This window comes from Oncorhynchus mykiss, chromosome 11, assembly GCF_013265735.2.
Source record: "Oncorhynchus mykiss isolate Arlee chromosome 11, USDA_OmykA_1.1, whole genome shotgun sequence".
NCBI lineage: Eukaryota > Metazoa > Chordata > Actinopteri > Salmoniformes > Salmonidae > Oncorhynchus > Oncorhynchus mykiss.
The window spans coordinates 14811479-14829624 of NC_048575.1; the positions used below are offsets into that span (position 1 = coordinate 14811479).

General features: G+C 43.6%; 1 long non-coding RNA gene across 2 annotated transcripts; it reads right to left on the reverse strand.

Moving 5' to 3' along the window:
* Window positions 1–4027: 4027 nt before the first annotated feature.
* On the reverse strand, window positions 4028–14121 carry LOC110535326. 2 transcript variants are annotated; one of them, XR_005034576.1, is made up of 3 exons: window positions 13891–14121; window positions 5217–5298; window positions 4028–5111 (listed from the first exon to the last, which is right to left on the reverse strand). It is a non-coding gene; the product is annotated as an uncharacterized LOC110535326 (long non-coding RNA). The 2 variants fall into 2 exon arrangements; XR_002475241.2 differs by having other exon boundaries at window positions 5217–5392.
* Between the last annotated feature and the right edge of the window lie 4025 nt (window positions 14122–18146).

Consider the following 18146-nt stretch of genomic DNA (forward strand, 5'->3'; position numbering starts at 1 on the left):
CAAAACATGCTATGGTAGGATAGACATATTGAACTGATAAGACAAATGATGTGCTGATAAGAAACAGGTACAGGTGGCCATGGCTGTGTTATTATTGGAATGGATGGATGGATGTTACTTGATGTATTATGGCATTTTAAAATAATGTGTACCTTCATAAAAATGTATCCGATTATGCGATCAGAATCATGAACAGTGTCTCGTACAAAAAGTATTATCTCGAGCTGGAAATACCGCAGGTGCAGATCTATGAGAGGCACATTCACGTCTCAAATACATTCTAATCATTCAGATACATTATAGCCACGCATCTAGCCAGCATATTTCCTATGCATAAAAACCAACCCGTGCATGGCAAAGGGCCAATTGTGTAAAGCCCGTGGCATGATTTAGAGTTTTTCGAGACATGGTTCGATCCCACCGAGGGACACATGATTATTTACAATACTTTTTACACTGTACTTAAAACATGAATCATATGATAACAAAGTTTACTCTGTTTATTCAAATAAACTGCATTGTTGGTTAAGGGCTTGTAAGTAAGTATCTCACGGTAAGGTCTACACCTGTGGAATTTGGCGCATGTGACAAATACAATCAATTTGATAAACATAAGAGTTTATTCCCTTAGAACTGTACTTAAAACAATAATGACAATGACAACAATAACAATAATAATGACAACAATAATTACTAGTTTTAATAAAGGTTTTTTGTCTGCCAATCTTTATTATAATAATGTTTATTCCTTCAGACAAAATATGTTTTACAGGAGAGGAAGGGACCAACTCTTATTAACTACTTTTACAGCAGAGGATGGGACCCACTGTGATTGACTAGTTTTACAGGAGAGGAGGGGACCCACTATGATTAACTAGTTTTACAGGAGAGGAGGGGACCCACTATGATTAACTAGTTTTACAGGAGAGGAGGGGACCGACTGTGATTAACAATTTCTACAGGACAGGAAGGGACCCACTGTGATGAACTAGTTTTACAGGAGAGGAAGGGACCCATTGTGATGAACTAGTTTTACAGGAGAGGAAGGGACCCACTGTGATAAACTTGTTTTACAGGAGAGGAGGGGACCCATTGTGATGAACTAGTTTTACAGGAGAGGAAGGGACCCACTGTGATAAACTTGTTTTACAGGAGAGGAAGGGACCCACTGTGATGAACTAGTTTTACAGGAGAGGAGGGGACCCACTGTGATAAACTTGTTTTACAGGAGAGGAAGGGACCCACTGTGATAAACTTGTTTTACAGGAGAGGAAGGGACCCACTGTGATGAACTTGTTTTACAGGAGAGGAAGGGACCCACTGTGATAAACTTGTTTTACAGGAGAGGAGGGGACCCACTGTGATACACTTGTTTTACAGGAGAGGAAGGGAACCATTGTGATACACTTGTTTTACAGGAGAGGAAGGGACCCATTGTGATAAACTTATTTTACAGGAGAGGAAGGGACGCATTGTGATTAACTAGTTTTACAGGAGAGGAGGGGACCCACTGTGATAAACTTGTTTTACAGGAGAGGAAGGGACCCACTGTGATGAACTAGTTTTACAGGAGAGGAAGGGACCCACTGTGATAAACTTGTTTTACAGGAGAGGAAGGGACCCACTGTGATGAACTAGTTTTACAGGAGAGGAAGGGACCCATTGTGATTAACTAGTTTTACCATTTTTCAAGTAAGATGAAGTCACAGATTCCCATCAGACCAACACCTTGAATGCCAAACAAGTCATCTAAAAAACACTTTTTTGTTAAAAATCTATTTTTTACACTTTAGTGCGTGCACTTTACTCTGTTTATAGTGTGGATATCGCTGGAGGACGTTTTGACATCACTGGAGGATATTTTGTATTTGGAGGACGTTTTGACATCACTGGAGGACGTTTTGACATCGCTGGAGGACGTTTTGACATCACTGGAGGACGTTTTGACATCACTGGAGGACGTTTTGACATCACTGGAGGACGTTTTGACATCACTGGAGGATATTTTGTATTTGGAGGACGTTTTGACATCGCTGGAGGACGTTTTGACATCACTGGAGGACGTTTTGACATCACTAGAGGATATTTTGTATTTGGAGGACGTTTTGACATCACTGGAGGACGTTTTGACATCGCTGGAGGACGTTTTGACATCACTAGAGGATATTTTGTATTTGGAGGACGTTTTGACATCACTGGAGGATATTTTGTATTTGGAGGACGTTTTGACATCACTGGAGGACGTTTTGACATCACTGGAGGACGTTTTGACATCGCTAGAGGACGTTTTGACATCACTAGAGGATATTTTGACATCACTAGAGGATATTTTGTATTTGGAGGACGTTTTGACATCGCTAGAGGACGTTTTGACATCACTAGAGGATATTTTGTATTTGGAGGACGTTTTGACATCACTAGAGGATATTTTGTATTTGGAGGACGTTTTGACATCACTGGAGGACGTTTTGACATCACTGGAGGACGTTTTGACATCGCTAGAGGACGTTTTGACATCACTGGAGGATATTTTGTATTTGGAGGACGTTTTGACATCACTGGAGGATATTTTGTATTTGGAGGACGTTTTGACATCACTGGAGGATATTTTGTATTTGGAGGACGTTTTGACATCACTGGAGGATATTTTGTATTTGGAGGACGTTTTGACATCACTAGAGGATATTTTGTATTTGGAGGACGTTTTGACATCACTGGAGGACGTTTTGACATCGCTAGAGGACGTTTTGACATCACTAGAGGATATTTTGTATTTGGAGGACGTTTTGACATCACTAGAGGATATTTTGTATTTGGAGGACGTTTTGACATCACTGGAGGACGTTTTGACATCGCTAGAGGACGTTTTGACATCACTAGAGGATATTTTGTATTTGGAGGACGTTTTGACATCACTGGAGGATATTTTGTATTTGGAGGACGTTTTGACATCACTAGAGGATATTTTGTATTTGGAGGACGTTTTGACATCACTAGAGGATATTTTGTATTTGGAGGACGTTTTGACATCACTGGAGGACGTTTTGACATCGCTAGAGGACGTTTTGACATCACTAGAGGATATTTTGTATTTGGAGGACGTTTTGACATCACTGGAGGATATTTTGTATTTGGAGGACGTTTTGACATCACTAGAGGATATTTTGTATTTGGAGGACGTTTTGACATCACTGGAGGACGTTTTGACATCGCTAGAGGACGTTTTGACATCACTAGAGGATATTTTGTATTTGGAGGACGTTTTGACATCACTGGAGGATGTTTTGACATCGCTAGAGGACGTTTTGACATCACTAGAGGATATTTTGTATTTGGAGGACGTTTTGACATCACTGGAGGATATTTTGTATTCGGAGGACGTTTTGACATCACTAGAGGATATTTTGTATTTGGAGGACGTTTTGACATCACTAGAGGATATTTTGTATTTGGAGGACGTTTTGACATCACTGGAGGATATTTTGTATTTGGAGGACGTTTTGACATCACTAGAGGATATTTTGTATTTGGAGGACGTTTTGACATCACTGGAGCACGTTTTGACATCACTGGAGGACGTTTTGACATCACTGGAGGATATTTTGTATTTGGAGGACGTTTTGACATCACTGGAGGATATTTTGTATTTGGAGGACGTTTTGACATCACTGGAGGACGTTTTGACATCACTAGAGGATATTTTGTATTTGGAGGACGTTTTGACATCACTAGAGGATATTTTGTATTTGGAGGACGTTTTGACATCACTAGAGGATATTTTGTATTTGGAGGACGTTTTGACATCACTGGAGGATATTTTGTATTTGGAGGACGTTTTGACATCACTGGAGGATATTTTGTATTTGGAGGACGTTTTGACATCACTAGAGGATATTTTGTATTTGGAGGACTTTTCCATTTCCATTTTCCATTTCCGTCGAATGCATTCAGTTGTACAATTGACTAGGTAAACCCCTTTCCTTTCCCTTTAATGCAGATAAAGACAACTAAAAAAAACAAGAGAAGATTGCTTCACGTTGAGGTTTAATAGAATGAAATCAAAGGCAAATGTATGAGTGTTAGAGCACAATGGAAAGGCATGTATCTTACTCATAAAGACAACTCTAAAGCAGCTCATAGAGAAGATTACTTTGAGGTTGATTTGAATGAAATCAAAGCCATAGTTATGATAGTGTTGGAGCACAACCCTTAATACAACAAACTTATTCACACACTAACTATAGCAATTAGTTTATAATGCAAGACATATTCACCGCGATTAGAATAAAAGGTTGGCCTTCGTGCAGCATTTACACCAAATAGTAATGGACAATAATATATACAGTGATATCCAGCAATGTATGTACAGTAATGTGAAAGAATGGACAGTACCTGTGAAATAAATACAAACGAGTCCAAACCATCAAACGAGTCCAAACCACTTCCATTAATGGAAATAGATTTTCAGCTCCTATTTATTTCTGTGTGTGTGTGTGTCTGTAGAGTCACCCCCCCCCCCCCCCTTCTTCACCATCCATCTCTATCTTTTAGTCTCATACAAGGCAAGGTACAGGGAAAACACTTTGGCTAGGCAGTAGATATTTTCCTCCCACTCAAGGAAAGCCGGTATGTGTGTGAGGGCTGTTGGGGCCTTGTTTCAGCGGCTGGTGGTAGAACCTGTACAGACGGCCGGAGGGATACTGCTTTTCTCAGTTCGCCCATTCCTCACTCCTTCCTCTGCATCGAGGCCTCCAGCTCCCATTGAAAGAAGGCAGCCGCAGCAAAATCCTCAAATGGTATCCTTGAATTGGTGAGGTTTTCTGCTGTGTAAGTGCAGGTGGAAGGGGATGTGGCATTACGGTACTCTCTGCAGTAACATAATGTCACAGCTGTGCGTCTCTGGAGATTCTCTGGGCTGGTGTTAAGAGCAAAGCAGATCCACCCACTTCAGGGTCACTTCCTGCCCGTGGTGCTTGACCAGTAGAACATCACTGGCAGTTCTAATGGCCTCTGTCCATGGGCCGTGGTCTAAGATGAAAAGGCAACCTCATCTCTTAATGGGCCCAGTGGAGAAGCTTTCAAGGGCAGTGGCAGAGGTGTGCTTGGCAGATCTGAAAGAGAGGCACAATATTATTTTAATGACAAAGCCTTTACTATACACTAACCTAAATCAAGTATGTGTGTGTTAGAATCATTTGAATTATCATTTGAATTACCTGTATCCAGCAGGAACTCTTCAGAGCAATCCTCTTTTGTCGTGTCAGGAGCTGGTGCCAAAGGGGAGGGGAACAGGCCAACCTGTAGGGAGGACCATTGTTAGAGCTGGGCCTGCGCTGCTGGGCCTGGATCGGTCTCAGTAGAGGAGAACCAGGTCATGCATGTCATTCCTCTCCTGTAATTGAGGCCCAATTACCTTAAATGAGAATAATCATAAAGCTAAACTATGCGAGTGAGTGAGCGTGTAATTGAGAGGCGTAGAGTGAACTGTGTGATTAAGTCACTGTGCTGTTTCTTTTTTGTTGCATTCAGTCACTTAATGCACAATATGAGCTTTTCCTGACTGCTCAGTGTACTCGCCATGGCAACCCATGTGTGTGTGTTCATATGACACAAAAGTTTGTCAAGCTGACCGAGTCCTTGTAGTAGGACAAAGATTAGCCACTGTGTACTCTCAAAGGTTAGCTTTGGCATCAACTACTATCAACAGTGTACAGTAGAAAGGATATCAAACATTCAGATCTGGAATGACGTCATGTGTTAATCATGTGAATCATGTGAATTTACAAAAGCTCTAGGTCTTATTCATCACTCGAGTTTAACAACAGATGGGGCCTCCCGAGTGGCACAGTGGTCACTAGAGATCCTGGTTCGAGTCCAGGCTCTGTCGCAGCAGACCGGGGCGGTGCACAATTGGCCCAGCATCGTCCGGGTTAAGGGAGTGTTTTGCCGGCAGGGATGTCCTTGCTCTAGCGACTCCAGTGGTGGGCCGGGCGCTGACACGGTCGCCGGGTGTACGGTGTTTCCTCCAACACATTGGCGTTTATGGGTTAAGCGGGCATTGTGTCAAGAGGCAGTGTGGCTTGGTTGGGTCCTTTCTTACGGAGGACGCATGGTTCTTGACCTTTGCCTCTCCCGAGTCCGTACGGGAGTTGCATTGATGAGACAAGACTGTAACTACCAATTGGATACCATGAAATTGGGGGTAAAAAAAACATAATAAAAAAAAATGAGTTTAACAACATATGTAGGTTACATTGCAAGTGTGTACACACCTCTCAACCCTTGTGATATGCATTAATTTGCACAACTGTTGTTGACAAATGCATTACGTATCTGTTGTTCCATCTGAGAGCAGACTAAGTCTGTTCCTGCTCCAATTCATGTCAGTCACTCTAAATCTAAATATCAACTTGAATGATCTTCATTTTACTCAATTCGAAGTCAGATCTCTGGTCTTTCCTGCTAGCGTCAGGTGGCTTCTCGTTCGGGAATGGAGGACCTAGGATAATGGAATATTAACATGAAGTATGCAAAACTTATAAAGATACATACGGCACCCGCAGCTTTTTGTTTGCTGTGTGTTTAAAAACAATAGCACACCATGCTCAATAAAATATATGGAAATCATTCTCACTCTAAGTAACATCTGTAAATGAATGACACCAGATGTGTCTCGTCTGACTTAGAATTGCTGATACTATCTTTGTCTATTTTTTTGTTGTTGAAAATCTGCCATTGAAGCACACACTTCTATCCAGTGAGAGTGCACAGAACATTTTAGCTGTAATTACCTGGTTGTCCCATTTGAAGACAACTTTTTCATGGGAGATCTGCTGTTATGGATAAAGGCATGAGTATTTTCACTCTTTAAAGCAGGGAAATAGCTAAACAATTGACACCGCCACAGTTGCATGAATTTGTGATCTCTCCATATGTTCATTTATCAATTTCTAAGCCCAACTAGCTAGACAGAAGTTTTCAGGCTGCATTGTTGTCATTCAGTAAAGGTGTAACTTAGCTAGCTACTGTAACGTTACTCTACTAGCCTACTGTAGCCTACAACCAAGCCAGATAGCTAGCTACAAAGAAAGCAATCCATTTCATCAATAGTCTTTTTAGCTAAATATATGTAGCTAGTGTGATCGCATGCTAAACGACTTTAGTGATGATTAGAAAGTTCCAAAAGCAAAAGTGACCCCTGTCTTTTTGGCGAGTGCTGCTCTGCTGGCGAACTGGATCTAGACTAGAGAGGCAGCTAAAGTTAGCTAGCTAGTTAGCTTTGTAGTTAGCTATCTTGGACATAAATGAGAGAAAACCATTGCAGTTGTGTTGTTTCCAGATGGGGAAATGCCAGATCGGTCTGTAATAACAAACTTACGGGATCAGTGTACCCCCTGCGGGACGGTTGAGCTAACGTAGGCTAATGTGATTAGCAAAGATCCCAGGACATATCAGATATGGGCAGAATGCTTAAATTCTTGTTAATCTAACTGCACTGTTCATTGTAGCTATTACAGTGAAAGAATACCATGCTATTGTTTGAGGAGAGTGCACTTACGAACTTGAAAATGTATTAATAAACCAATTAGGCATATTTGGGCAGTCTTGATACAACATTTTGAGCAGATATGCAATGGTTCATTAGATCAATCTAAAACTTTGACACATACACTGCTGCCATCTAGTGGACCAAATCTAAATTGCACCTGGGCTGGAATAATACATTATGGCCTTTCTCTTGCATTTTAAAGATGGTACAAAAATATTTGTATGTTTTTTCTTTGTATTATCTTTTACCAGATCTAATGTGTTATATTCTCCTACATTCATTTCACATTTCCACAAACTTCAAAGTGTTTCCTTTCAAATGGTAACAAGAATATGCATATCCTTGCTTCAGGTCCTGAGCTACAGGCAGAGATTTCGGTATGACATTTTAGACTAAATGTATAAAAGAGGGTCTGATCCTTATTAAAGTACAAAATGGAAAATACATTAACATATATACACTGCTCAAAAAAATAAAGGGAACACTTAAACAACACAATGTAACTCTAAGTCAATCACACTTCTGTGAAATCAAACTGTCCACTTAGGAAGCAACACTGATTGACAATAAATTTCACATGCTGTTGTGCAAATGGAATAGACAACAGGTGGAAATTATAGGCAATTAGCAAGACACCCCCAATAAAGGAGTGGTTCTGCAGGTGGTAACCACAGACCACTTCTCAGTTTCTATGCTTCCTGGCTGATGTTTTGGTCACTTTTGAATGCTGGCGGTGCTTTCACTCTAGTGGTAGCATGAGACGGAGTCTACAACCCACACAAGTGGCTCAGGTAGTGCAGCTCATCCAGGATGGCACATCAATGCGAGCTGTGGCAAGAAGATTTGCTGTGTCTGTCAGCGTAGTGTCCAGAGCATGGAGGTGCTACCAGGAGACAGGCCAGTACATCAAGAGACGTGGAGGAGGCCGTAGGAGGGCAACAACCCAGCAGCAGGACCGCTACCTCCGCCTTTGTGCAAGGAGGAGCAGGAGGAGCACTGCCAGAGCCCTGCAAAGTGACCTCCAGCAGGCCACAAATGTGCATGTGTCTGCTCAAACGGTCAGAAACAGACTCCATGAGGGTGGTATGAGGCCCCGACGTCCACAGGTGGGGGTTGTGCTTACAGCCCAACACCGTGCAGGATGTTTGGCATTTGCCAGAGAACACCAAGATTGGCATATTCGCCACTGGCGCCCTGTGCTCTTCACAGGTGAAAGCAGGTTCACACTGAGCACATGTGACAGACGTGACAGTCTGGATACGCCATGGAGAACGTTCTGCTGCCTGCAACATCCTCCAGCATGACCGGTTTGGCGGTGGGTCAGTCATGGTGTGGGGTGGCATTTCTTTGGGGGGTGGCACAGCCCTCCATGTGCTCGCCAGAGGTAGCCTGACTGCCAGTAGGTACCGAGATGAGATCCTCAGACCCCTTGTGAGACCATATGCTGGTGTGGTTGGCCCTGGGTTCCTCCTAATGCTAGACCTCATGTGGCTGGAGTGTGTTAGCACTTCCGGCGCCGACAGAGATGGCCGCCTCGCTTCGCGTTCCTAGGAAACTATGCAGTTTTTTGTTTTTTTACGTGTTATTTCTTACATTAGTACCCCAGGTCATCTTAGGTTTCATTACATACAGTCGAGAAGAACTACTGAATATAAGATCAGCATCAACTCACCATCAGTACGACCAAGAATATGTTTTTCGCGACGCGGATCCTGTGTTCTGCCTTACAAACAGGACAACGGAGTGGATCCTATGCAGCGACCCAAAAAAACGACTCCGAAAGAGAGGGAAACGAGGCGGTCTTCTGGTCAGACTCCGGAGACGGGCACAGCGCGCACCACTCCCTAGCATTCTTCTTGCCAATGTCCAGTCTCTTGACAACAAGGTTGATGAAATCCGAGCAAGGGTAGCATTCCAGAGGGACATCAGAGACTGTAACGTTCTTTGCTTCACGGAAACGTGGCTTACTGGAGAGACGCTATCCGAAGCGGTGCAGCCAACAGGTTTCTCCACGCATCGCGCAGACAGGAAAAAACATCTTTCTGGTAAAAAGAGGGGCGGGGGCGTATGCCTTATGACTAACGTGACATGGTGCGACGAAAGAAACATACAGGAACTCAAATCCTTCTGTTCACCTGATTTAGAATTCCTCACAATCAAATGTAGACCGCATTATCTACCAAGAGAATTCTCTTCGATTATAATCACAGCCGTATATATCCCCCCCAAGCAGACACATCGATGGCTCTGAACGAACTTTATTTAACTCTCTGCAAACTGGAAACAATTTATCCGGAGGCTGCATTCATTGTAGCTGGGGATTTTAACAAGGCTAATCTGAAAACAAGACTCCCCAAATTTTATCAGCATATCGATTGCGCAACCAGGGGAGGAAAGACCTTGGACCATTGTTACTCTAACTTCCGCGACGCATATAAGGCCCTGCCCCGCCCCCCTTTCGGAAAAGCTGACCACGACTCCATTTTGTTGATCCCTGCCTACAGACAGAAACTAAAACAAGAGGCTCCCACGCTGAGGTCTGTCCAACGCTGGTCCGACCAAGCTGACTCCACACTCCAAGACTGCTTCCATCACGTGGACTGGGAGATGTTTCGTATTGCGGCAGATAACAACATTGACGAATACGCTGATTCGGTGTGCGAGTTCATTAGAACGTGCGTTGAAGATGTCGTTCCCATAGCAACGATTAAAACATTCCCTAACCAGAAACCGTGGATTGATGGCAGCATTCGTGTGAAACTGAAAGCGCGAACCACTGCTTTTAATCAGGGCAAGGTGTCTGGTAACATGACCGAATACAAACAGTGCAGCTATTCCCTCCGCAAGGCTATCAAACAAGCTAAGCGCCAGTACAGAGACAAAGTAGAATCTCAATTCAACGGCTCAGACACAAGAGGCATGTGGCAGGGTCTACAGTCAATCACGGACTACAGGAAGAAACCCAGCCCAGTCACGGACCAGGATGTCTTGCTCCCAGGCAGACTAAATAACTTTTTTGCCCGCTTTGAGGACAATACAGTGCCACTGACACGGCCTGCAACGAAAACATGCGGTCTCTCCTTCACTGCAGCCGAGGTGAGTAAGACATTTAAACGTGTTAACCCTCGCAAGGCTGCAGGCCCAGATGGCATCCCCAGCCGCGCCCTCAGAGCATGCGCAGACCAGCTGGCCGGTGTGTTTACGGACATATTCAATCAATCCCTATACCAGTCTGCTGTTCCCACATGCTTCAAGAGGGCCACCATTGTTCCTGTTCCCAAGAAAGCTAAGGTAACTGAGCTAAATGACTACCGCCCCGTAGCACTCACATCCGTCATCATGAAGTGCTTTGAGAGACTAGTCAAGGACCATATCACCTCCACCCTACCTGACACCCTAGACCCACTCCAATTTGCTTACCGCCCAAATAGGTCCACAGACGATGCAATCTCAACCACACTGCACACTGCCCTAACCCATCTGGACAAGAGGAATACCTATGTGAGAATGCTGTTCATCGACTACAGCTCGGCATTCAACACCATAGTACCCTCCAAGCTCGTCATCAAGCTCGAGACCCTGGGTCTCGACCCCGCCCTGTGCAACTGGGTACTGGACTTCCTGACGGGCCGCCCCCAGGTGGTGAGGGTAGGCAACAACATCTCCTCCCCGCTGATCCTCAACACTGGGGCCCCACAAGGTTGCGTTCTGAGCCCTCTCCTGTACTCCCTGTTCACCCACGACTGCGTGGCCACGCACGCCTCCAACTCAATCATCAAGTTTGCGGACGACACAACAGTGGTAGGCTTGATTACCAACAACGATGAGACGGCCTACAGGGAGGAGGTGAGGGCCCTCGGAGTGTGGTGTCAGGAAAACAACCTCACACTCAACGTCAACAAAACTAAGGAGATGATTGTGGACTTCAGGAAACAGCAGAGGGAACACCCCCCTATCCACATCGATGGAACAGTAGTGGAGAGGGTAGCAAGTTTTAAGTTCCTCGGCATACACATCACAGACAAACTGAATTGGTCCACTCACACAGACAGCATCGTGAAGAAGGCGCAGCAGCGCCTCTTCAACCTCAGGAGGCTGAAGAAATTCGGCTTGTCACCAAAAGCACTCACAAACTTCTACAGATGCACAATCGAGAGCATCCTGGCGGGCTGTATCACCGCCTGGTATGGCAACTGCACCGCCCTCAACCGTAAGGCTCTCCAGAGGGTAGTGAGGTCTGCACAACGCATCACCGGGGGCAAACTACCTGCCCTCCAGGACACCTACACCACCCGATGTCACAGGAAGGCCATAAAGATCATCAAGGACATCAACCACCCGAGCCACTGCCTGTTCACCCCGCTATCATCCAGAAGGCGAGGTCAGTACAGGTGCATCAAAGCTGGGACCGAGAGACTGAAAAACAGCTTCTATCTCAAGGCCATCAGACTGTTAAACAGCCACCACTAACACTGAGTGGCTGCTGCCAACACACTGACACTGACTCAACTCCAGCCACTTTAATAATGGGAATTGATGGGAAATGATGTAAATATATCACTAGCCACTTTAAACAATGCTACCTTATATAAATGTTACTTACCCTACATTATTCATCTCATATGCATACGTATATACTGTACTCTATATCATCGACGGTATCCTTATGTAATACATGTATCACTAGCCACTTTATACTATACTATGCCACTTTGTTTACATACTCATCTCATTTGTACATACTGTACCCGATAACATCTACTGTATCTTGCCTATGCTGCTCTGTACCATCACTCATTCATATATCCTTATGTACATATTCTTTATCCCCTTACACTGTGTACAAGACAGTAGTTTTGGAATTGTTAGTTAGATTACTTGTTATTACTGCATTGTCGGAACTAGAAGCACAAGCATTTCGCTACACTCGCATTAACATCTGCTAACCATGTGTATGTGACAAATAAAATTTGATTTGATTTGATTTTGAAGGCATTGATGCTATGGACTGGCCCGCCCGTTCCCCAGACCTGAATCCAATTGAGCACACCTGTGACATCATGTCTCACTCCATCCACCAACGCCACGTTGCACCACAGACTATCCAGGAGTTGGTGGATGCTTTAGTCCAGGTCTGGGAGAAGATCCCTCAGGAGACCATCCGCCACCTCATCAGGAGCATGCCCAGGCATTGTAGGGAGGTCATACAAGCACGTGGAGGCCACACACACTACTGAGCCTCATTTTGACTTGTTTTAAGGACATTACATCAAAGTTGGATCAGCCTGTAGTGTGGTTTTGTACTTTAATTTTGAGTGTGACTACAAATCCAGACCTCCATGGGTGATTTTGTTGTCAGCACATTCAACTATGTAAAGAAAAAAGTATTTAATAAGAAAATTTCATTCATTCAGATCTAGGATGTGTTATTTTAGTGTTCCCTTCATTTTTTGAGCAGTGTATATATATATATGGGTTGTATTTACAATGCTGTTTGTTCTTCACTGGTTGATCTTTTTCTTGTGGCAACAGGTCACAAATCTTTCTGCTGTGATGGCACATTATGTGTCTCTAATATGGTCATACATTTGGCAGGTCAGGAAGTGCAGCTCAGTTTCCACCTCATTTTGTGGGCAGTGTGCACATAGCCTATGGTGGCCTTTCTCAATAGCAAGGCTATGCTCTGTACATTGTCAAAAGATTTCCTTACATTTGGGTCAATCACAGTGGTCAGGTACTATGCCACTGTGTACTCTCTGTTTAGGGCCAAATAGCATTCTAGTTTGTTCTGTTTTTTATTTTTTTATTCTTTCCAATGTGTCAAGTAATTTATTTTTGTTTTCTCATGACATGGTTGGGTCTAATTTTGTTGCTGTCCTTTGGTTCTGTGGGGTCTGTTTGTGAACAGAGCCCCAGGACCAGCTTGCTTAGGGGACTCTCCTCCAGGTTCATCTCTTTGTGTAGGTGATGTTAGGGTATCGCCCTAATTATGCTCTGCATGCATTATTTGGTGTTTTACGTTGTAGACGGAGGATATTTTTGCAGAATTCTGCATGCAGTCTCAATTTGGTGTTTGTCCCATTTTGTGAATTCTTGGCTGGTGAGCGGACCCCAGACCTCACAACCATAAAGGGCAATGGGTTCTATAACTGATTCAGGTATTTTTATCCAGATCCTAATTTGTATGTCGAACATATTACACCGATAGCGATAAGACTTACCATAGAGATGAATAGGAAAAGTTCAGGAAACCCCATTTTTACTATATCAGGCTCCCGCTATAACGCGGTGCTGGCCAAATACCGAAATACCGCCACAAAGTAATTAAAACGTTTACTTACGTTTACATAAATTTGGCCACACGCTGGGACGGGAAAATGTTTGGAGAATGCGGGCATCGATCCCGCTACTTCTCGCATGCTAAGCGAGCGCTCTACCATTTGAGCTAATTCCCCTCATAGAAAAAAAGGGAGCAGTAGATACAATGAATGCAGCAGGCTATCTCGAGGGCTGAATACTGTAGCTACGATGTTGCTACTTCCCTCTCAGTGAAACATTTTCAGGCAGTTCTTTCTCGGCACTGGCAGCTATGTGAAGCTAGTCATACTTGTGAAATGTGCCTTCAAAATAAATGTCCCTGATTAAAAAAACTGTTGATATTGCACTGCTCCCAATGCACTGTGAATTGCATTGGGAGCACACTTATATTTCATTGTACAGACTTACCTATGTATTGTGAATCAGTCTATTCAGTGACACTAACAGAACACAACTGTAAAGAGCTGACACAAATATTAGCGTCATAGCTCTTATTGCAGGACTTTGACTGCGGGAAATGACCTCACCAGTCAGCCTATGGTGTGTACTGACATTCATATTGCACTGTAAAGCCTTACCTATGGATGGTGGATTCATGAAATGGAGTATCATTCTACTTAATGACACCCATAGAACACAACTGTAAAGATTTTACAAACATTTTAATGTTGTAGCTCATATTGTGGGACTCTGAAACCATTGTAAAATTAACCACATTAAGCTTACCAGTCAACCTACTATGTGTATTGCACATACATTTTTCACTGAAAATGACACCCACACAACTGTGAAGTTTACACAAATATTAGCATTGTAGCTCTTATTGTGTGGCGCCAGGATAAAGTGACTAAGGGGGCAGTTGAAATCGGTGAGGGGCCAGAGGTGGCACAATTTTGGGGGGGGTTTGCATTGGAATTACTTCTGCTTATATACCAAAATAAACAATAAAGTTAAATTGCAGAGACTTCTACACCATTGATTGAGTGCTTTTGAAGTGACACTGGCGCTAAATCGGTAGCTTATCTCTGCTGCGCTGTATCAGTACAATGGATAGTACCCTACACACTAAAGTAAGTTTTGGTAATGAATTTAGGCTAAAAGATAGATAGGGTAATTCACCTAGAGTATTACTGACAGCCTATGTGAATGCAGCTGTCTTACCAAAATAATGCAAACTAAATGCTGAAAGTAGTAGCCTAGTTATTAATGCATGCAAACAAAATTACTGGATAATAATTTGGCCTAGAATACTGACATGACTGCGAATGCGAACAAAACAAAACAGTTATACCAAGTAGGCCTAGTAAACAAAATAACAGATCAATAATGGCATGGAAAAATCTATATTTGGGCTAGTTACATTAACAGTAACAAATTCGGTAAACAAAAGGTGAATGGAGATCAAATAACCAAAACATAGCTTACAGCCTACTACAGTGAGATGCAGCCATGCACAGCTGTCTTGCCAAGTAAATAGGACTATAAGGCCCGCTTCAAACATGGAAAATCATGGCGCTCGTGAGTTCAGCAACACGTTGGGATGTGGCACAATTATATTGAATTCTGCTTATATCAAACTATACCGCAATAAACATAAAAGTTCAAATGTTGAAACCATTGAGCGCTTTTGACAAAGAAGTGACAGTTTGACATGACAGCCCCATGGACAGTATCCTACACACTAAAGCAAGGCCATTGAAAACCTACTGTAGGCTAGTGGCTAAGGAAGTCATTTTGCCATTCCATACCCCAGGTTTTTGATGAAATGACACCAATGGCTATGCCACCCAAGATTTTTATAAAAACCAACCAGCTGGCCTCCCGAGTGGCACAGCATCCTAAGGCGCTGCATCGCAGTGCCTGAGGCGTAACTACAGACCTGGGTTTAATCCCAGGCTGTGTCACAACTGGCTTTGACCGGGAGTCCCATAAGGCAGTGCACAATTTGCCCAGTGTCGTCCGGGTTAGGGGAGGGTTTGGCAGGGGGGGCTATACTTGGCTCAAAGCGCTCTAGTAACTCCTTGTGGTGACCTGGGTGCCTGCAGGCTGACCTTGTCGTCAGTTGAACGGTGTTTCCTCCGACACATTGCTGTGGGTGGGTGTTAAGGAGCGCGGTTTGGTGGGTCATGTTTCAGAAGACTCATGACTCGACCTTCGCCTCTCCTAAGTTGCAGCGATGAGACAACATCTTAATTGGATATGACGAAATAAAAAATAAAAACATTTAACTACTAGAGTTTTTCCCCAGAAGAGTTGCAGCCTCCTTTGTGCTCTGTGGAACTTCCTGAGTAATCGATCATTCAATTCTCCCCAAAATCTTCTTGTAAGATCCCCCTGCTTCATCTGTGCCAACTGAACACGTTTGTCAAAGTGTAAAATTTGTTCTCGCATGTAGCTGTGGACGCACCAAAAGTCAATCCATGTGTCAGTGCAGTAAGCATGGTCGGCATAGCGGAGAGAGGCCCAGAGAATCGTTGCAGGATAGCAAGTGGGGTCCATTTGACCTAATTGGAGCAGGAGCGGGCGATTTCAGTCTGCAAAAACTGGCCAGCGACACTGAACTCAGCTTCCACCAAATGTGTTTTGCTTTGATCCAGTAGTGCTTTCACCAACCTTTTTTACAACTAGAAAGTCATGGCTCTCTGGGTCAAGGGCACACAGGGCCTCCACCAGTTGGCTGTTGTGTTCGCTGAATCATTCTGACATTTCACCAATGACAGCATCCAAGAACAGTCTTTTACACTCAGTCTCTTCTCCTCTGTCCTCCTGGCCTACTGTACTGTTCACCATGTATTGCTGGAAGTGTATACGTACATAACTTTTTTGTTGGCTTGGTGCGTCACTGCCACTGGCACTGAACTGCGCACAAATGTCTTCTCAGCGCACTCAAATGCACTACGGACAACTTTGACTCCAGTGTAAAGATCTGTTGCTTTTGCCTTGAGCAATTTGTTTGGAGAGTTGATAAGAGTGAGGATTCTGTGCGCCATGGTGGCTTTAAACTTAAAGCTGGGTCTGTCACTGCCTTCAGCAGCCCTGTAGCCTCGACTCTTACTTCTGTGTTGTACAAACACATGCATTTGGTGTCAGAGAGGAACTTCACAATGCTGTCACAACTTTTAACAACCACTGAGACAGGAGCCAGGCTTTGTTTGGCTACTTTGGAGTCCATTTCTGATATCCATTGTGGCAGTGGCAGATTAGCTGGTTCGAGCTAGCTAAATAGGCAAGCGTTAAAAGACCAACGCTTTTTTACAGCGAGCTAAGAAGCTAACTAAACTCCGTAGTGGTGGGGTTTGATGCTGAGTTGAGTGAAGCAGCTTCAACGGTAAACTTGACACCGCCCTTATAAATCCAAATAAAATATTACAGGCGGAGGCATATCACATTATTCACTTCTCACAGAAGAGAAGCGTTTTTTCCTGCTTTTTATGGAAACCCAATGGAATCATACCTAACCGCCACAGTGGCTTTCCATAGCCCCCTACACACATCGTGGCGCCCTCTGTCCATTGTGCTGACACAGCATAGCGGAGATACAGATTTTGCGTCAACCTGTCACTCAATATTTTTTACTTTTTTGCTTTTTTTATATAGGAATATAAAACTGAGGGGCACAAGTTTCAACTGAGGGGGCTATAAGCCCTCTTCTGCCCCGTTATGGAACCGGGCTCGGGAAATCACCTCTCCCGTCTATTATGCATACTCACATTCATAATGCAGGGTGCAGCCTTACCTATGGATTGTGGATCAATGAAATTGGGTATCAGTCTACTTAGTAACACCCACAGAACACAACTGTGAAGATAATACACAAATATTAGCATCATAGTTCAGGACTCTGAAACCACTGTGAAATGAGCCACATTAAGCTTAACAGTCAACCTACTATATGTGTATTGGACATTCAAATTGCACTGTACAGGATTGTGGATCAATTAAGTATCAGTCTTCTCAGAGAACACAGCTGTGAAGAGGTTATACAAATATTAGCGCCGTAGCTGTTATTAAGGGACTTTGACTGTGGGAAATCACCTCCCCAGTCAGCCTATTGTGCGTATTGACATTAAAATTACACTGCACAGCCTTAACTGTGGATTGTGGATTAATTAAGTGGTGTATCAGTCTACTCAGTGACACCCACAGAACACAACTGTGAAGAGACAAATATTAGTGTTGTATTTGACTTTTTTAGTGTGAAATTAACAAATTATTGTCTTTGGTTGCATTTATATAACAACATTCTGATCTTGTTAATGATTATCTAGTCCAAATATGA